This window comes from Carassius auratus, chromosome 28, assembly GCF_003368295.1.
Source record: "Carassius auratus strain Wakin chromosome 28, ASM336829v1, whole genome shotgun sequence".
NCBI lineage: Eukaryota > Metazoa > Chordata > Actinopteri > Cypriniformes > Cyprinidae > Carassius > Carassius auratus.
Window position 1 is genome coordinate 19,628,509 of NC_039270.1, and position 22,953 is coordinate 19,651,461.

At 35.9% G+C, this 22,953-nt stretch overlaps 1 protein-coding gene and 1 long non-coding RNA gene across 3 annotated transcripts in view; both read left to right on the plus strand.

The window, feature by feature from the left end:
• The window catches only part of LOC113047539 (uncharacterized), a 402,993-nt gene that overhangs the window by 276,974 nt on the left and 103,066 nt on the right, over positions 1-22,953 (plus strand).
• LOC113047587 (uncharacterized) lies at positions 687-4,674 on the plus strand. 2 transcript variants are annotated; one of them, XR_003276300.1, is made up of 8 exons: positions 687-758; positions 1,119-1,445; positions 2,188-2,474; positions 2,893-2,915; positions 3,706-3,738; positions 3,818-3,887; positions 4,004-4,109; positions 4,537-4,674. It is a non-coding gene; the product is annotated as an uncharacterized LOC113047587 (long non-coding RNA). The 2 variants fall into 2 exon arrangements; XR_003276301.1 differs by lacking the exon at positions 2,893-2,915 and having other exon boundaries at positions 4,011-4,109.

The following is a 22,953-nucleotide window of genomic DNA, read 5'->3' on the forward strand; positions in this document are numbered from 1 at the left end:
AGATTCATGTGCAGCATTAATGAGTGTACAATTTTGCAACTCTAGGAATATAGAGGACTTATTGTATGAAATACTACAATCATTATTTAGAATTGACCAAATAAATTTGTCTGTTATGTTTGTTATTCATTCGGATCGCATCTTACCTGAGCTCAAAACGCTTCTTGAGCGAGTGTCAAGATATTAAAAATAATAAATACATACAATTATGAACGTGTTAATGTGTTTATTTTGTTCTCAGTATTTTCATAGCATTAAATGATAAAGGCATTACAAAAAATATTATATTCCATCAATGAAACCCCAAAGGTGACGGGGAGGTATGTATAATTGCAATATAAAGTCATTTTGCGTGTTATTGCTATTAATATATATATATATATATATATATATATATATATATATATATATATATATATATATATATATATATATTTTTTTTTTTTTTTTTTTTTTTTTTTTTAATGAGGTACATGTAATACATGACAATGTTTGCAACAGCTCCAAGTCTCACGCGCACTGTAACCCAGACGTCACCGTCCGAATCCGTTCACTTATTTGTTCACGCCTTCCTGATATAGTGAACTCAATTGGCACACACTATAAAGGGATCAGTGAATAAGTGAACGAGTGAGGGATTTCAGACACATCATAGCTCAGTTTTGGGCGGGGCTCGTTGTGAAACCGAAAGCAGTGACAGACATGTAACGTTACTCCATTTTAGAAGATTCAATAACAAAATCTCTTCGCAGGGCACAGTAAGTTTGTTAAAACGTTTCAAACTTTTAATATCATCACGGAGCATTTCCGTCTAAACCGACCTCATACAAACTCAAACACTTCACAGTTTGATCAAACACGAGCAGATTGTTACTTACGTGCTACTTCAAGTAAACTAACGTTTACTCGTCATAGGACGCTTGAGATAACGTTAATCGTTTTTTAAAGCATAGTTTGTTATTTTATATATATATATATATATATATTATGTTATTGTTGGTATTATTTGATACAGTGTGGATAATGTGTGTATATTTTGTTAATCCGTAAAATAAATATTTGGGTAAATTATAGGCCTGTAAACAAACCTAAACATTAAACTAGTTGTACATTAACAGAGACGTGAGAACGGAGACGGGTGACGGCGTTTCCATGGTGACGCGTCATTGCTTGTCACGTGACACACCGCAGCAGCAACAGCTGATATGAATAAAACATATATTATATGATGTCTATGGAATAAAACGTGTGCATAGAAATATAAATAACTAGACGCCTCATTGGCCGCTCGACCGCACGTCAACGTCGCCGCCATATTGGAGCGGGCAACTCTCCTAACTCTCACATCAGGACAGAAGAAAACATACCTGACTTATCGACAGATTGGATACCTACAAACCGTCACACGATAATAAAAACAGATCTCGGGGTGTTATCTTTCACAGGTAAGACTCAACCGTTCTTTCTCGATGTTTTTTTTTTTTGGTTATTTTTAACTATGTTGACAGCTTAATTAACCACCAATGTCAGATGATTAATGATAGATAGCGATATCGCTAGCGTAGTTAGCAGTGAAAGCTGAGACTTTATAAGAATTTAAAGTTTACATGAACTCTTATTACGTTTTATTTATATAATAAACTAAATAGTGTTATGAGCACAATATACTGAGTGAGCCCTTTGACTGTCTAGATTAATAAAGGAGCTAAATTTTCTCTCTTTAATTTCACTACCGTTACTTATTTACAAAGATTAAGTGGTAACACTTTAGAATACTAGTCCTTTAGTTAATGTTAGTTAATTCATTAACGAACATGAACAAACAATGAACAATACATTTATTACTGTATTTATTCATTTTTGTTCACGTTAGTTAATGAAAACACAGTTTTTCATTGTTAGTTCATGCTAATTAAGAGTGCATTAACTAATGTTAACAAGCACAACTTTTGATTTAAATAATGCATTAGTAAATGTTGAAATGATCATCAACTAAGATTAATAAATGCTGTAGAAGGATTGTTCTTGCTTAGATCATTTTAACTAAAGTAGTTAACTAATATTAACTAATGGACCATTATTCAAAAGTGTTACCGATTAACTTTATCATCATTTGATTATAAGGATTTCATTGCTTTTCATAAAACTGTGAATTGATTCTATGTATCCTTTTTTCTTCCCTTTTAGCCATTTGCAAACAGGACAAGGACAGTCTTAAGGAAAGCTGAGGAAAGCTGTTCTCAGCGACAATACTATACCTCCCTAGGCTACACTGTAAAAAATTTCTGTAAATTTACAGCATATTAACAGCGTAAATATACAGTACTGAACTGTTTTCTAAAATTACGGTGTCTTACCGTAAATGCACACGTGATCGGTGGGAGAGGGGGAACCAAAGGCTAGCTGACGCATGGAGGAGCATGGTTTCAGTCAAAGTTTTATGGATTTCATCTCAAGTTGAGGCTCATTTACAGGTAAGCAGATCAAAGTCTGAATACATTTTTATCTTAAACTGCAGCGTTTTTTTTTAATGTGGGCACAATATTTTAATTTACCTTTGACAAATCTTGGCAAGACGGTGAACTAGCATGTATGCAATTTTTACAAATTTCTCCTGAAAGTTAAATGTGTATGAGTGTGTTTGTGAAGGATTTGCATCGTTTTTTTTTCTTTCCTGGTGTAAAATCCTGTAAATGTTAAACTTGTAAATAGTTAAATATAAAATACTTGCGTTCGCTGATTATTTAATTGGATATGAATTGAACATATTTGGCAACTTTAGAAGATGAGCACGTGATCGGTGGGGGAGGGGAGCAACGGTTAGCGTCTGATACCAGAGAAAAGTCTCTGTGACTAAAACGGATATTATCTTAAATATAATCTCGATTACAGATTGCAGATAACGAGGATATGAAGTAAGTGCGTTTTCCTGATTTTCTGAAACACTTATTTGCACAATTATATTTACATTTTGCAATGGCGCCAACCCAGTGTAGTTTAAAATGGAGGATTTGTTTAATTTGCATTAATGTTGCTAAGTTAGGTGCGTATAAAGTTGGTAACTTATATATTATCCTTATATATTGGGAAATCGAAAATAGGCCTGTAAACTTAATTTTATTTAGGAAGCATGAACTCATCGCCTTTTGCATGAGCACTTGACTTGATAGATGGAAAGAGTAGCGTTAACGTTATGGTGAGAAACGTTTGTTTTTTTCGGAGTGACACATTAGTCTTTCAATATAAGACGTATCTAAAACTAGTTAAGAGTGTAATCTAAGTATATTCGAACTTATTGTTAATAAAGTGGGCTTTGTATGTGAGCACATTTTAATTTTAATTTTGCACTGGATTTATTGGCACAAATCTCTATATCACAGAGGAAACGTTACTTCATTCACTTACATTCTAACTTGTTCCTCAGCCTCAAATACAGTTTTGTGTGTGTGTGAGAGAGAGAGAACGAGAGAGTGTGTGTGTGTGTGTGAGAGAGAGAGAGAGAGAGAGAGTGTGTGTGTGTGTGTGTGTGTGAGAGAGAGAGAGAGAGAGAGAGAGAGAGAGAGTTAGAGAGAGAGGAAGAGGAGAGAGCAGTAGACAGAATATTTTTAAGTGTTTTTAATGAAAAGTTGAAGGATGTCCCAGGATGAGAACAAAGATATGGTACACCTGCTTGTCAAGATTCTAACGTTAATGTCCCACTTCCAGGAACATGAAGATGGACTGGTTTCACATGCAGATGTAAGTATTTAATTTTCTTCTTTCCACTTCACCACATTATATTATGTAATATTATTTGTGTATTGTGTGTTCTCTACAGGTTGCAGCATCTGCATCTGAGGTTGAGAAGACACTCAATCTACCTGCCAATCCTCATCTGATTTTGCTGGGTTAGTGTGTCATTGCACATGATGAAGAAGAAACATTTACTGATGGCTGAGATCTAAAATTGTTAACATTGCTGTTGTGCACAATTTTTAAAATTGCTTCTTTTTTTTTTTGTGAGTGTCCAGTCAACATTTTTGACTGCAGTTGCAAGTGTTTGCTGTGCACTACATCTTCAACCTGCAGTATCAAGAGGAGGCCTGTTGCACGTTAGAGTTTTTTCAAAGGTAAGTGTTTTCCTTTTTGCGTATGTTTTATTCACTCTCTTAGATCTGTGGTAACACTTTACAATAAGTATACAGTAGTAAAGTAATAAATTATTTGCAAACTAGTTACCTCAACCTTTCTCCTGTGTTCTACTTGTGTTCTTCCATTTCAGTTTTTTCAGTTCATCATCTGAAACGCTGTCAAATGTGGTTTTATTCGCATGCCAGACACGGAGAAAATAGGAGAAAGCATGTAGATCCACATTAAATCCAAACGAGTCAGAATATATATATAGATTGTTTGCAAATGATTTATAAGTGCTTTATTACTTTATACTTATTATAAAGTTTTACAAAATTAATCAAAATTCTAAACCAAATTAATTCATCAGAATTTTGAAAAATGGTTATTATACACTTCGGTAATGTGTAATGCAACTTTCCTTAGATGATTCTATGGAATAAACCCAGAAAGAGTCTCAAAGACCTGCCGAGGCAAGGTAGTCTCCAAGAAGACGGGGAAGGTGGTGAATAAGAAGTCCACTACAGTCAATCCAAAGGTTGCCACTCTACAAAAAAATCGAATGGACTTCAAATGGGACTTCATCTAGGCAAGTGAAGTTACACATACATTTTCATTAAATACAGTTCTTAATACAACTTATTTCACAGTTTACACACATAGAATATTTCTCACATTTAAACTTGTTTAACCAAAAAAAAAATCAACATTTAAAAGTAGTCAGTTGAAAAAGACTGGTGTGACTCATTTTGGTTACTAACGTTGCGTCCCTGTAGTTTGCATTTCATAAAATAAAATAATTTACAGCAAAGAAACGGTTTTATAAATAAAATCCACAAACCTATATTTGACCCAAAAAAAAGTCGTCAGTGGCACTGAGAACTACCCTGAAGAGGATACAGTCCGCACTCATTACAACCCCTATGTTGTTGCGACTGTTCAGTCCCAGGTTACACAAAAACTATCCAAACACACAAAAAAAATTCGAGGTTGAAATAATATAATGATTTTATTAAAACCATGAATTTGTTTATTTTTTTATTTATTTATTTATTTTTGAGTACATGCACACTATTAATCAGTTTAGTTGGTCCACTAATGTTGCTCAAATGCACCGTTATCTCTCCGTCCTCTAACCGGTCACCCCACTTTATTCCGGGACCTAGCAATTTACAAATTAAGTACTGGTCATACTAATAGTGTGGAAACAATGAGAAAAAAAAGAGAAAAGAAGCATTTTCCATTTCTATGAATTATAAAAAATTGTATGCAAGCGCTCAACTCTGAAAAAAATTAAATAAGATTTACTTTGCGAAAAGTAAAGAATTTGCACAAATATATTTTAAGTAAATTTGACTGCTCTAATATAAAGTGCAACTCACCTGTCATTCTCAGGTAAAGTCTGCTTAATATTTAACTTAACACTCATGAAGAAATTAAGTAAATATGTTTTATAATTTTTTTTGTTTTGTTTTAACTTTTTCAAATTACATCTTAATGGTTAAAATACATTTTAGAAATACCTTTTATTTTTAAATTCCATTTTTATTCCTGTTACAATTAAAACATGGAATAACAATTGTGTAATTATTCCTTAAACATCATTTTAATGATTATTATTATTTTTATTACTATAATTCTTATTTGTATTATTATATTACTTTGAAAATGACATATTCTACTGTACAAAAGTGATATATTTCCGTCACAATCACATCACATTAGACCGAACCTTTATTTTGAAGGATTGATGTGAAGACTCTTGATTTTTTTTTTTTTTTTTTTTTTTGTGTGTATGTGTGATAGAGCTGCAACTATTGATTATCTTTTCTGTAAACTAATGTGACGTGTGGGTGGAGCTAAATAATCACGAGCGCCAGTAGGCTTTTGCATTGAGAGCGTTTGGAAGTTGTGACATTAGCGTGAGGAAAAAAAACCATCATCCAAAACAAACCATGGTTAACAGTCAGATTCAGCCGTTTATTTATGATCCAGAATCAGATCCCGAGGCTGAAACTGAACGAGAGCAGCAGCAGCAACGACTCGCTCCGAGCGGGGCTCGAACCCGGGTCTCCGGCATGGGAGGGGACGCACTAACAAGGAGGCAGAGATATTTGAAGCAGTTTTATTCACCGCCTGCGGTTCCAACACACGATCGTGACCCTTTTTTTTTGGGATTGCATCATCCTTAAGAAATAAACGACACGCAAATCCGTCGTCAAACTGGGCCTTGTTTGTAAAACAAGCATCTTCTAAATGCAGGGAACAAACACAAACACTTGCACAACTCCGTTGATGCTCTGTAAAAATAAACTCCATCCACTGGTCCCTTAATGCTGTTTCTCTTTTGGTAATCTGTGCAGGGTTGTCTTGCCCTGGCAACCAAAAACACACTTCTTTTGTGACATTTGGCGACGCTCTCGCTCTGATCAGTGAAGTCTGTTGTGCTCTCAGTGCTCTGCTATACGGGAGCGCGCTCTTCCGGCAGAAGTGTCTCAGGACCCATATAAGGAAATTCTGCTCCATCTAACGTCACACAGAGCCATACTCGAAAAAACTTTCCGAAACTTGTGACAAACCGGAAGGAGTTTTTTTGGAACAAAAATACTCCTTCAAACGTACAACTTAATTTTTGAAACTTTGTCGATGTTAATCTCCTCTTTAATCTAGTGTTCCTTTTTTTGATTAGCTAATTAATCCTTTGGATAACTTTACAAAAATTACAAGTACAAGTACAACTTCAAACATAATATTGCAACTTTTATTAATTAATACACTAATCCACATCGCGATTTCAGTTAGTGTAAAACACTATTTTATTGTATTCATCACAAATGTGACAAATTCTGTGACAATCCACATTATTTGCCTAATTCCGTTTTCATGATTTGATTCCGTGATTGCCTCCATGTTTTTCACATCGTGGAAATCGTAGGGTCCTAAGTTTCTGAAATGTTTTATATTATTATACAATATACATGTTTTTTGTTACGTTCTATTAAAATTCTGCTGATGTTATTTTAACTTAAAAAGGATTTTTCTCAATGTTTATGTTTCAGACTACACCCCTCCCTGGCTACACTTGCATCAGAGTTGGTGACAGTTTTATGCTTCTGAAACGTTCTTGGACTGTTCTACAAATCCTTGCCAGGTTTTGACTTATTACACCAAAATAAGATTCTTGTTCAGAAGTTGTTTGCCATTTCTTAAAGGCTGTTTTTAGGGGAACGTACACTCCAAGCCCATGCCCATGCATTGTCATACTCATAGCACAAAGCTAGACTTAAAATGGCTGCTTGTTTTGTGTTTTATATGGTCAACTTAAATTAGTTTAAATATGTCCACAGACTTCTGCAGGGTTCATTTTGCACATTGTCTGTTTTGTAAATTGGTTAATTTTCTTCTCTCTTCATCTCATCTTTCTCTAACACATACAAAGACTGATTCTTCCATTTTGATTGCTTATTTTTTTTTTTTTGAGAAAGCATTTGAATTATTGGTTGGGCACTTAAATAAATAGTGTTCTATAAGAAATACCCCCTTGGTCTTCTCTTTTCTGTCTATTTGCTGCCACTTTTTAGTATAAATGAAATGCCAGTTTGTGAATTTGTTAGAATACAGATATTTTTTATAAAGTTAATGGTTGGCAAAATTGCCAGTTCTACGGTTTAGAAAAAAAAAAAAAAAAACTAGAATACAGTAATGATCCTGAAAAATTACGGTACACCGCTGGAAACCTTGCTGCCAGTATATTACTGTTAATTTACAAAAAAAGCTGTAATTCAGAAAACTGTAAAATAACGGTACACAGCTGGAAACCCTGCTGCCAGTATATTACCGTTAATTTACAGAAAAGCTGTAATTCTGGAAACTGTAAAATAACGGTACACAGCTGGAAACCCTGCTGCCAGTATATTACCGTTAATTTACAAAAAAGCCGTAATTCAGAAAACGGTAGTAAAACTGTAAAATTACGGTACACTGCTGGAAACCCTGCTGCCAGTATACTACCGTTAATTTACAGGACAATTTTTTACAGTGTAGTGTTGTGTTTGTACTAAACCCAGAGCAGCCCTGAGAATCGACAGAATGACCCAGCTCATATTCTGATACTATAGACTGCATTTAAAAAGCTTTGCACAGGCTGTTTAATGCTGATAATGTACTGCGTGGGTCTTTACACAAAAACTACATGATGTTAATAGCCTAGAAATGAAAAACACAGGAACTCATAGTGAGTCCAGCTGCAATATCATGATGAAATCATTGTGATGTTGTTATAATGATTATTAATTTTGATTTAATTCATTTGGATTAAAGTTTTTTTAGGGAAGCATCTCATATTCTGGTCTGTGATAAACATAACTATACTTTGAGATTTTGTTGTGCAAGGTAAACCTCACACGCAAACATTCATTTGTGTTAACATACATGGAAAAATAAACCACTGTTTCAAAATGTGTGTGTTTTCTGCATGGGTGTGTGTAATGTGCATTATAGAACATATATATGTATGTGTGTGTGTGTGTACATGTATATATTATACTTAAGGAGCTCATTAATTAAACACAATTTGGAACTCATGTCCACAATATTTTTGTATTGTGTCTTAATTTGATTAATAATTATTACACAAATAGTATTTTAAAATTACATTTCAAAATTTTTTATTTTACTCTTTAATTTACTATAAATTTATTCTTCATTTTTGTCTATTCTGTATTATTCCACCCTTGATATTACATATTATTCTTGCTATTGTTAACCTATTGTTGTTCAGTTATTTATTATGGTATTATTCATATTATAATTGTATGCTATTATAAATCTATTATATCACATATGTTATTGTACCGTTGTACTTGCTTTTCATATTATTCACTTTACTTTAAGTTGTACTACATTTACTTTTTAATATCACATATCACTTTTACTATATTTCTACTGTGCACTGTATAAGTGCATATTTTCATTTTCACTGGATCCATAGCCTCATCAGTTAATTTACATGTGTTATTATTTGTTGTGGAGTTCATCTGTAGGCTTTTATTCAATTTTCTCAACAATAGTAAATTATTGGTGTTTAAAGATGTATTACTTAGATTTTATCACAGAATTTCAAATGGAATGAGCTGTGTTCTGACCTGAGATACAAGAAAGAGAAAAAAGAAAGAATAATGTTGGGATTGAACACAGAGAAAGCAATAAAACAACTACATTTCATTTAATGTATATTCAGATTACATTACATGTATATGTCACAGTTATACTAAATTAACATTAGAATTGTAAACCGAAAATAATCAACGAAATCAAGAAGTGAGACAAATGTGAGCTTTCACAATTCCTTACGAAAATTAATAATTTTCCTAACCTAACTAAATAACTGGAGGCAAAGTTTTTTTTTTTAACTGCACGTAGATCACAAACCTGAAATCGGTTGATAAATGTGAACGTTATCATGTTTTATTCAGAAAAAAACGCAGCTCCCCGTTTACTTCCATGTATTTTTAACGCAGTCTTGCCCTCACTAACATGGCGGACGCGTTGACGTATCGCAGCAACGGCTCAGAGCGGCCAATGAGGCGTCTAGTTATTTATATGTCTATGGTCGAATGGGCTAGTTGTATATTTCCGCCATCTTGGATTTCCGGTCTTGCGAGTGTGTGCAAAGATATTTCCGGTTGTGCTTAAAGTCAGTGCAGAGAACCAGAGAAGTCCAAATATTACCTTCTATATGTTTACAGGATTTATAATATCACTTCATATGCAAATAAGATATACACTGCTATTATCACTATACTATAAATGTTAACTGAGCCAGTGGATTGTCTGGTGAATGAATTAAATACACTAATGTTCACTACTGTTCACGAAATGAAAGTTGAACTCATGGTGTGTATACACAGCTATACAATGTATTTTATCTTATCAAATATGTAAATGTACAAATTACTTATCTCTCAAAAATGTTTGCATTATTATTATAATTTTTTTTAATTAAATATTTACCTTGTGAGACGTGGGCTGCGACTTATCTTCAGAAGTATCCATTTCTCAATTGTACACATACATCAGTCTGTTTCATCGTTATTTTCACAACATATTTTATTATTTTACACGGTAAAAAATATGTGACAAATTTTTATATCGGTTTAATCTGATAATTAATTCACAACAATAACAATATACATGGCTGCTGATAGACAGATAATGATTTATGCTGCAGATCTTTCACAAAACATATAAACAGATAAAAACACACATGAATGCAAACAGCGATCTTTTATTTAAGGTAAACTTACCATAATTATATTACGTTTAATTGTACAGTTAGTTATAAATTATGTTATCAAATAAAGTTAATAAAACTTGCTTTATCAGAAATCTCTGTGCATCTTGTTTGACAGTCAGAAACATTTATCTTACATAACAGAACAAAACCAGCTCTTCGAAAATGAAAAGTATTGCATATTTGAGTGGTTTGTGTTTGAAAGAAGAAATCCCTGTGGACCTAACCTGACGCTGATCCGCATAATCAACAGAAGAATAAAGCAATCTCCGCGTTGTATCTTGATGAATTTCCACACACAGGTACACAAAATATAGGGAGGATGTTTCCCCATGTTTTTGATATACCACTATCGGCTGTTAAATTTGAAAATCATTAATTATATACATCTAGCCAAGTTTCGTGTGTCAGTTTCCCTTACAGTCAATGTTGGCGTCGCAAGACCGGAAATAAATATGCACTAACTCGCGTCGCTGAAACTCACCGGCACCATCTTGTGCACCTAGCCCAATGGAAAGGATTATTATTACCTCTTCCATAGACATCAAGTGTGTATTTTACAAACTCTAAATTTATTGTTTTGTAGTACTTATGTGAATTTATATGTTTGAAACCTAAAATAAACAGTATGTGTTTGAAAACACTGCAAAGTTGTGATATATGACAGCTCTGAGCGCGCCAGTATCTGGCTAAGTTCAACATTTGAATTTAGCAGTTGATGATGTGATGCACTTGATCGTATACTCCAGGGACCAGCCTAGACTGATTACACCTGTGTGATCGTACGTGCGAAAGGCTTAAAAACATTTTCTGACACAAAATTTTGAAACGTATGCTTAATCAAACACATTTTAATTCAGATTCTGTATAATATATATATATATATATATATATATATATATATATATATATATATATATATATATATAAACAACGGAAAAGAAAAACAACGAACAACCCCCCCCCCCCAAGGGGGGTGGCCGCCCCCACAGCCCCCTCTGTTCCAACGTCTATGTACATTAATACGAGCTACAACTAAAGCGAAAATAGTGTAGTCTGTTTAAAAATAGATAACCCTATTTTCGTCATTATTGATTAAGTATGAGGCCCTGTCCTCTTTGTTAACATTACATATTTCCTGTATTTGGACAAAGTGGTCATATAGACAGCAGGTGTGTTTTGAACTTTTCATTAGCCTACTTGATGGGACACACACACCATTGTGTTGTTAAAAAAATATATATTTACACATTTAGATTGTAATTTAAATTGTAAAACAAATATTATGTCTATTCTGATCATTCCTGTGCAACAAGACGGTTTATTAATTGAGGTGCTTCTAAGTAATAAAAAGCTGTTTTTTTTTTTAATACATACTACTGATCATTGCACTTTTGATTAAAAAACCCAAGTAGGTATAGTCAGCGGAAGACTGGGGCAAAAAAAAAAAGAAAACAAAAAAGAAATGGCCCTGGACTTTAAGGCTCTGCCACTTCCTTCTAGTAATGGATTACATGTAATCTGGATTACGTAAACAGATTCCAAAACTCAAGTACTTGTAATTAGAGTAAACTACTTTTTAAAATACTTGTAATCAGACTACAGTTACTTTTTTATGGATTACATTATTACATATTAATAACACAATGGTTATAAATTGTTCACAATTCTCCTAAATTTCCTTTTTTTAACGTTGATATTTTTTCCTAATAAACCTGCCACCTATATACGTTGGTGATTATTTGTGTTTTTCTGGCGGAGAGGGGGAGGGTGTCAGAATCGTGCTCAGAAGAAATCAGCAACAAGATAAATGAAAATGGAGGGGATAGCAGCCTTTAATCACTGGATGTAGATATGATTTAAATTTCAGTAAGGAAATCATAGAACTAACAAAGTTATAGCTGGGAATTTCATGTTCTTTAATATATTTTTCATAATTTATGAATTTTCTTCATTTTTGTAAAACCTTATGCACTTAGAGGCTCCGTCCACACAGAGACGCATTTCACGGTATACGCATACATTTTGTATTGTATAGGTTTTTCCTCCTCACGGATCCGGCATTTTGGGAGATTGAAACCAGCATTCTTTGAAACCCGGTCCCAGAGTGGATAAATTAGAAAACGCCGCCTTTGTGTTTTCGTGTGGATGGCGAATCCATAGGCGTTTCTCAATGTCAAGGATACTTCTTGGTAGGACTGATCCTTCCAAGTCACTTCCTTCAGAGGCTAGGTGAGACCATAGACAGTAAAAGAAATGGACACAGCGACCCCATTGGAACTCAATTGAGACAAATGAAGCCCAGTTTTAGCGTTTTTTAGCACTTCCGTTTCTGACGCGCAGACTCAAACGAAGCTTGACGAAGTCAGCAACCTGTCTGACAGATGTAAATCTTCTAAGTGGTTGTGCGTGCAAACTGCCATCGTTAATCTTGCAGAGACGGCGAGCTTGAACGAGGAGTTCTTTGTCGTGAGTGAGCAGAAGTATTCTGATTCATTATTTTGTATAGTATTTTAAAATGTAACGCCAGTACGCCATATTAAGTTAATTGCCTGCGAGCTTCTCCTCCTTTCTGTACGGTAATGCGACAGAGAGCCGAGTGGTTATGACGCAATCGTTAGCCTATTTTTTACAAAAACTGTTTATACGGGGCCATAATGTAACGTAGAGGGTAATGGAGACCTTTATACATTGTCGTGTATCTTTAGAAATAAATAATGGACAAACAGAGTCTTTAAACGCCTCAGATGTAAAGTTATTCGCTGTCAAAGTGACGCCAAAATGAATGGGAGTCAATGGGAATGCTAACGCAAGTGAAGTTCTGCTAAAAGATGGCAGCCCCCACCCGACTTCAACTTCCGGTCGAGTTCCTTGCCCCTTGGGTGAGACTCCTCTTTAGCATACGGAGAACAAGTAAATGGAACAGACTAGCCAGTGCACGTAATAGCGTCATTACGTCAGTGAAAAGGTCCGTTTGAATAACGCTAATGGTATCATTAAATTACTTTAGACAACTTAACTAGTTATTTATAAAAGAAATGCCGTTGACGCAAACAATTGTTAAATGACAGGTCCGGTTCAGTTAACGATTTGTATTTGTATAATTTACAATATGGTAGTAATTTGTACTGGCATTTAAACGTCAAACTTTACTTATATTTACTACAGTTATAACAAATGTTTGGAAACATAAATAAAAACCGTTAACGCTCCGACTACGTTAACGTTCGACATTATTGAATTTTTGAACTAACGTTAGATAGCCAAGCTGCCCGCATAGGATTGTGGGTGATTTGAGAGCGCGAAGGATACACATATGCATCCTTTCCTGTGTATGGGATATTCTTTGAACGAAGGACTCAGTCCTTGGTTGAAATTCAGAGGATCCTCGACATTGGAACAGTCCTTCGACGGATGTCGATGACGTAGCATCCTCGAAATACTGGCTTCTGAGGATCCTTCCTTGACATTGAGAAACACCTCATATATTTTCTTAAACGATGGCGTCATCAGCCTACATCGTGCCCCCAGTCAAACACCGCTACATCACGTAACAGCAACAAAAACATGAACAGACACTGAACGATTGTCCGTTTATCATTAACACCGATTAATAAATGTATTGTTCCATGTTCGTTTGTATACCACGCGCAAGTCTAAGTCTTCTTCTCAAATCAATTTATAATACTAATAGGTTCATGTTTAATAATTCCTGAATAATTACTTACAGAAAGAAATAGGCTATGTTTTGTGTTGGGTCAGTTACCGGTGTTGGCAGTAGAGCAGCAGTCACCCACCTAAACGGTTTAAATATATCGCTTATCCTGCCCAAAAAGACAGTCTGGAGGGTAATGGAGACCTTTATACATTGTCGTGTATCTTTAGAAATAAATAATGGACAAACAGAGTCTTTAAACGCCTCAGATGTAAAGTTATTCGCTGTCAAAGTGACGCCAAAATGAATGGGAGTCAATGGGAATGCTAACGCAAGTGAAGTTCTGCTAAAAGATGGCAGCCCCCACCCGACTTCAACTTCCGGTCGAGTTCCTTGCCCCTTGGGTGAGACTCCTCTTTAGCATACGGAGAACAAGTAAATGGAACAGACTAGCCAGTGCACGTAATAGCGTCATTACGTCAGTGAAAAGGTCCGTTTGAATAATGCTAATGGTATCATTAAATTACTTTAGACAACTTAACTAGTTATTTATAAAAGAAATGCCGTTGACGCAAACAATTGTTAAATGACAGGTCCGGTTCAGTTAACGATTTGTATTTGTATAATTTACAATATGGTAGTAATTTGTACTGGCATTTAAACGTCAAACTTTACTTATATTTACTACAGTTATAACAAATGTTTGGAAACATAAATAAAAACCGTTAACGCTCCGACTACGTTAACGTTCGACATTATTGAATTTTTGAACTAACGTTAGATAGCCAAGCTGCCCGCATAGGATTGTGGGTGATTTGAGAGCGCGAAGGATACACATATGCATCCTTTCCTGTGTATGGGATATTCTTTGAACGAAGGACTCAGTCCTTGGTTGAAATTCAGAGGATCCTCGACATTGGAACAGTCCTTCGACGGATGTCGATGACGTAGCATCCTCGAAATACTGGCTTCTGAGGATCCTTCCTTGACATTGAGAAACACCTCATATATTTTCTTAAACGATGGCGTCATCAGCCTACATCGTGCCCCCAGTCAAACACCGCTACATCACGTAACAGCAACAAAAACATGAACAGACACTGAACGATTGTCCGTTTATCATTAACACCGATTAATAAATGTATTGTTCCATGTTCGTTTGTATACCACGCGCAAGTCTAAGTCTTCTTCTCAAATCAATTTATAATACTAATAGGTTCATGTTTAATAATTCCTGAATAATTACTTACAGAAAGAAATAGGCTATGTTTTGTGTTGGGTCAGTTACCGGTGTTGGCAGTAGAGCAGCAGTCACCCACCTAAACGGTTTAAATATATCGCTTATCCTGCCCAAAAAGACCTAGACATTGCAGATAACATCTGAAGTAAAAATTAATTTACATGCACATAAAAACTAATACCTGTTTGACTGATTCACTTCAAATCAGTTGATTTTAGGTCAGCAGTTTGCATGTAACTCAATGGTGCTCTCTGCCCCTAGGGATTAATAAGAATTATCAAACACTTCTGGTAACTAGACCATTAGACTGAAGGTCTGGAAGTCATGGCAGCTTTCATTGGCCAAGGCCCGCCCATGAGGCCGATTGACCGACATGTCAAACAACCAATCACAGTTTGTTTCCTTCATCATCACGTTTCGAGGCGTGGAAATGTTGCCACAATAACAGTCCAGTGTGTAAAACTCTCTGACATATTTTAAAGATTCTATGCTGCGAATTTTTTTTTTGAAAATCCAGCATTTAGTTGATCCTGATAATCGTTTGTTGTCACAGTCACACGTCTCGTGGAGATCCTGTATTCAATCAATCCGATGACGACTTCGACAATCCTGAAGTGTTTCCACTTTTACTGTCCCATGCATCAGATGTTTAGCCAACGGTCCGTTGGTGACATCCATACATGCCAACCCTCCCGATTTTTCCGGGAGACTCCCGAATTTCAAAGCCCCTCCCGAAATTCTCCCGGGGCGACCTTTCTCCCGATTTCCACCCGGACAACAAAATTTCTACACCATCCGTCACTTGGCGCCGTTTCAGACCGATAAATAGGGACTTAGCAACAGCCTCTAGTGGTACGGCAACGCCATTCTGGCGTTATCTTGCACATGCGCGAATTTAACTGGTACTTTGTGACGTTCTACTTTAACGGTCTACTACGGGAGAACAGCTGATTTGCCGGAGTCGCTACACCGTGAGAGATTAGGTAAATAAATGTTATGTCATATGACACTGTAATTTGCATCGGTTTATGATTGTCTGATCACAAACGATCTCATTGAGAATCCCGAGAACATCTATATAGGTAATAAAAAAAATATTTTATTTTACCATGATAGGTAAAAAAAAAAAAAAAAAAAAAAAAAGATAGCTTGAATAAGTAATAAGTAAGTCACTTTGCATAAAAGCGTATGCTAAATGCATTTAAAAAAAATCTACCAGAATTGGTAGGTCATTTCTGACACAAAATTCATTTAAGCATTCGTCTTCCTCTGACAAAAGATTGTCATTTCATGCCAAAAACAATAATTCTCTCTAATGACTCTAATGACATTTTTTGTATCTCAATAAGTGAATTAATGCGTTGCGCTGTCCGGTTTACTGTTGCTTAGTGATTCTTACGTTCTTGGCTACTGCGGTGTGACAGCAAACTTCCGGTCGCTGTAGCCGTTCCATTCGCAGCTGTTGCTTAAATTCCCTAATAATAAAGGTTACACCTCGAAGTCAAGCGCGGCAAATTCAGAACAGAAAAAGAAAAAGAAGAAGGGGAAGAGAAGGAAAGAAGAGACATGGCGAATAAAATGAAAAAATATGCCTGCAAATTCCTAACTGAATGGACTGGTTTGGGTTGGGTTGGGTGTGCATAAATGGGTTTGGGTTGTGATGGGTTGTTGTTACTGTACATAATATGTATGTATAAACTATGTACACATAAATTAATTATATTCTTCTTTACGTTTGTTGACCCCCCCCCCCCTCCCCCCGCCTTTAGAATCTCTCCCGAATTCTGAGGTCTCAAGGTTGGCAAGTATGGTGACATCTGACGCTGAGACTAGGCAGTTAAGAACGTGATGAGATATATATATATATATATATATATATATATATATATATATATATATATATATATATATATATATATATATATATATATATCGTCGCTGCCCGATGAAACTCACGTATGTCCAAAACGGTTACTTTTCAGGAAGTGAAAAAAACACTGTATTTCAAAAGCAGTTGAATGTAGCGTTGTCATACTTGGTACGGCATCTTTACATGTAACCATATTCTTGCCAGTGTAATGATATAATCCACATTTGACCAAAATTGAGTTTAAATGGACATACGTGCATATTTTACAGTAATGGTGGTCGATACGCGTTCTTCCGATCATTAATTAGAATGGCCAAGTCACGTTTCATATTGACAGATGAATACGCTCAGTTTATTAAATAGCCTACGTCTTAGTTTATTAAATACGCTTAGTTTATTTAATATTAATTATAAATTTATTAAATGTCTCTTGCAAACTATGAAGTGACAATGAATCAATACACTGACTAGGGGTGTGCCGGTTTCAGAATTGGTGATGACAGATATGACGTGAGTCAAATGTGACGGTTCATAACATAACCGTCGGGGGGGGGGGGGGGGGGGTGGCATAGCTTGTTTCATATTGTCTCGCCACCATGCTAGTGGATCTGCCGTAGAGTCAATTGGTTGATCTTGGAGATAGCGGGTTAACTCCGTTTCAGCGCGCGCTCTGATCGGTAAAGGGGCAGAGATTTCAGACCTCCGTTTATTAAGGAGATCTGTCACAAAACTCATCATCCGAGCCAAAGTTTTTTTTAGCAAATTTCAAAGCCGCACCCGCCCGCCATCCGCTGATTGTTTTGCGGTCTATGCTTTGCTGATGCGAGCCGCAAAAAAAAAAAAAAAGCAATTGTCTGTTCTGGAAAGGATGCAGCAAAAACATTTAATGCTAGAGTATGAGGCATAGGCCTACGCTGAATTTCATTTACAATGAGATGCGCTCTAGTTCACAGTGCTTCCATGTCACGGTTATCATTGTCTGCTATATTTGCTTTTTATTTATTAAAATACATGCAATTGGTTGATGAAACATCTATTAAAATTAAGATAAAATTTGTTCAAAACGAAATTCGTTTTTAAGAAAGGTTTTCTACAAAGCAAAATTTAATGAAGTGGTAAATATCATGTCTGACGATTTACAAAACTTCATTAAGTGGTAAAAACCATGTCTCCCGATATATTGCGCATCTGATGATCCTATCTAAAAAATGAAAATAATTTTTGATAAAAAATGTTTGTAAAAAATATTTTAGTGACACGGTTTTGGCGGTTATAAAGTTCTAATGACGGTGTTCAACTCACGGTTATATACTAACCGTCACACCCCTAACACTGACATGGTAATGCTAGACAGATACTTTGTTTGCACAGTCCTACCGTAATTTTGTCACTCCTAGACGTACGTCTGGCGTCAGGGGGGAAACGTTTACCTCGATGAAGGAAAGTCATTGTCTCACCAGGCTATGTTTATTTACTTTACCTCACGGTGTTATTCGGCTATCCAGTGCTGAGCTTCGATGAAACTTTACGAGACCGGCGAGATGCTTCCACAGGGCGGGAGATACGCGGCGTGATTGACAGCTTTGACACCAAATGGATATACGTGAAAATCAGATGACATGATTTCACAACTTTTCATTGGCCATTTAGATATGTGAAGCATACTGTATACGGAAATGAACCTGGACATTCAATCCGTCAAAAAATCTCAAAATCGGCAAAATGGACATACGTGGTTTTCATCGGACAGCGACGATATATATATATATATATAAAATAGTTCTAATTTTCTTAAGAATGTATAATCAAATAGTCACCATTGGAATAATACTAGTATCTAATGAATAAAAAGTGAAACAAGTACATCTAGAATGAGTCATTGAATCATTCATTCTTAATTTACATTTTGTTTGGTTGTCTAGTGTTTTTTTTTTCCTTCAAAATTGTGAGAGAATCATAACCTTGAGAAAAAAGATCTCAATTTATCCAGAATCCTGCAGCTCTATTTTGCACACAAGCAGCTCTTAATCGAGTCACAAAACTTAATAAATGTTTTGCAGAAAGAGACCCAGAATAAATATGTTTGTCATGCAAAACTCAAAGTCTCTGTGTTTTAACTGATTGTCACATTACTAACATTGGTGTCCATTTTTTTCACATTCATTTTTAAACTTTTTTTTTTTATTATAGAATTGCACATACAGACAGCCTGCTGTATATTAAATGTTGTATTTACAGATTGGGTAAAATATAATTTAATTTATTAACTGCAGCATGTCAAAATTCATTATGTTCTCTGTTTTCACATACAGACCTGAAATCATGTTACACATCAATGAGCAAGAAAAGATGAACTCAGCTTGTGAAATGAGTGTGTGTGAGGAGAGAGACCAGGATGCTCCTGTTGATGCTCAGAGAGCATCATCTCCAGGATTCAGCTGTGTGTCTATGAAGAGTAACAACTCCATGCTTCAGCCCCCTTATCATCTCAGTGATGTTGACCCTCAGAGAGCATCATCTCCAGGATTCAGCTGTGTGTCTATGAAGAGTAACAACTCCATGATTCAGCCCCCTCTTCTCAGTGATGTTGACCCTCAGAGAGCAGGGTTTCCAGGATTCAGCTGCGTGTCTATGAAGAGTAACAACTCCATGATTCATCACCCTAATCTCAGTAATGAGCCTGCTGGAAGCTCTGACCCTGTGTGAGTATAATTCACTAACTGTTTTGGATGTGAAATTATAACAAGATGAATCATTCATGAAAGAACTTTCTCTGAAATGTGGACATTAGTAAATAGGGCTCTAGAGTGCGACCAATTTGTTAGACACATGCAACCTAAATTCTAAATGGTGCGACTAAAAAAAAACAGATGTCGCACCGGTGCGACCAGCCGTTCGAGGGGGGAAATAGTCTTTGCGACTCTGAAAGTCTCCCTGTGGTTCAACAACAGACACGAGAGCCCTGCATTTCAGCCCGAGTCCGATGGCCCCTGACCTTTTTTACGCCCCTCGAGCCAGGCTTTGGGACAATTTTCAGGTCATAGTTCAGAAGCGGGCCGGGCCTCCCGTCTGTTTTAGACTTCTGCTTACTTTTACATTTTAGACATCCATCAATTAGTGATGGAAAGAACACTAGACCCTGCTACAGCTAATGTCAAGAGCGGATCGATTGTGTTTAGTGTCCCGCAGCAGTGCAGCTGAACAGTTCACAGTTCAGTGAATGTACACACAATAGGCTTAAGCTTGCAAAACACCAGCAAAAGTAATTATAAATGTGAACGCTGGAAATAGTAAGGAGATATTTGAATTGTTTACTAATAAACTAGTGTCAGTGTCACAAAGATGACTGTTTTGCAATTTCCTCATTAGATGCGCCTTCAGATAGAAATATTTACAGATTATGATTATAAGAAAGAGTTTCTGTTTTTGATTTGTGTTATTCTGTTAAATAGTCATTTAAAGCTTTCAACACACACACACACACACACAGTCACACACACACACACACACACACATATATATATATATATATATATATATATATATATATATATATATATATATATATATATATATATATATATATATATATATATATATATATATATATATATATATAAATGGAGGGCATAGATTATTTTTTTAATCTAGATTCATCTCACTGTAATCTTGGAATTAATCTAGATTAAAATGGCTCATTTGAATTCTGCCGAAGGCATTCAGAATACGTGTGCTACCCAAATAAAATAATGACTAAAAGTAACGTTAAGTCTTTGAGAACGGGTTTCTCAAGCGAGGTGGTGGATTAGACCAGGGGCTCATCTGCTGTTTCCAAAATGCATCACAAGTTGCTTTCTTAAGAAAGCTGTAAACTAATTCCACATTGCACAAGGTGCAAACAACCTTACGACTGTTTCACACATACTCCACACATAGGAGCGGTATCGGACTGCAAACGCGTCCTGTGTGAAAACACAATGAGTATGAGTCTGTGCTGCTTCAGCACCAAATACGTAACGCACACGGACTGCATAAACACTGCAGACGGAGTATGTGTGAAACAGGCGTGCGTCCTGTCGAGGTTTCCTTTGGGAAGCTTCTTAAAAAAAAAAAATCCCTGAAGCAAACCCGGCGGCTTCTTAGCCGTATCCATGCTAGCATGTCACGTTTGATGTGGTAATTTCACAGTAGGCATACACACAGGTTTAAAGACTCAGTCTCGTCCCCTACAGATTTGGCTAGGTATACATCCGCGCTAAAATATCAAGGTGAAAGTCATCATTGCTCGCCTTGTATAGACCATCTCCCATCCCAACTTTGAGAATAGATTAACGGTGATATTTTTTTTATCGCCCGATAAGAGTCTCCCGTAGGACGTTAACGCTGATAACGGCCAACCACTAATATATATATATATATATATATATATATATATATATATATATATATATATATATATATATATATATATATCTTATGTCTGTGAGACATGTTTTCACTGAGTGTTCATTTTTGTACTCCTATTAAAGACGACAAGGCAGAAAGCACAACGTTTTGTTAATACTGTGTGTGCACACAAATAAAAGTAGACCCTTTGCAGTTATGAATTATCTATTACTCTTACCTTTATGAGCAAAAATTACAGTGTATCCACTGAAAATATGCGAGTGATCACGTTGGCATCTCCATGTCCTGAAACATCTCTGCACAAACTATTGGATCTAGCGCACATTTATCTGGATCTAACGGTTTAAACATCGTTATATATTTCAACTATTTTATATCTATAGATTTTATTTTAGGCAAGTCTTGATGATTTGAGAAGGCTAAATTGATCAAACATAGGCTCACTGTCTGCTGCTGGCCGCTTGGTCGTTACTTAAAAAAAAAAAGGGGGGGGGGGACAATATTCATACAACATTATAACCTAGAAATAATTTAAAAGGGTCACTTGCTGGTCTCAGCAGCACAAAATATGTGCCCAGCAACATTTGATTCTAATATTTTGCTAATTAACAGTGAGTGCTGGTTTCAGACATTATAGTACTGACTCTTATTCTGTCAGAAAGAATGAAAGAGCCATGCTGAAGGCGGAGCAATTCGACCAATCAGATGAAAGCAGTGTTTCAGCGACGCCCACAAGTGCGAATGAAATATTGAAACCATAAACCAATGTGTAACGTAATCGTTTTTATAATCAAAACGTACACGGACCAACTGTCTTGTCCATGTTCTCTCACTTGAATCCTCTTGAGTCTTGAGTCTCTTGACCTTCTGCAAGCCCCGCTTTGTTCACGCAGTGATTGACATGGCGGGAGGGGGCGGACACGTGATCGGCTCGGAATGCATTTTCAGTGTGCACATTGAATTTAGCTACATTCATTGCGGGACACTGAATGAAAATGCAATCGTTAGTGTCTTGACTGTGAGTGTAAATGCAATTAAGAAAAATAACATTTGAATGATAATTTTCACACAGTTTTTGCTTGAACATGTTACATATATCCAGTGTTGGGTATAGTTACTTTGGAAAGTAGTTAGTTAGGTTACAACGTTACCATCAATTAAAAGTAATCAGTTATGATACAGCGTTACCTATTCATAAAAGTAACGCGTTAGAGTACTCATGCGTTACCAAAAATTAAAAGCCATTTGCAGTGGCTCACACATGACAGACACAGCCCCCGGCCCCTTTAAATGCACCTAGAAGTCGTGACTCCCGACAATGAATAACGTCAGTCATCCGACTAAATTAACACTGCAGGATAACAATAACAGGAAAGACA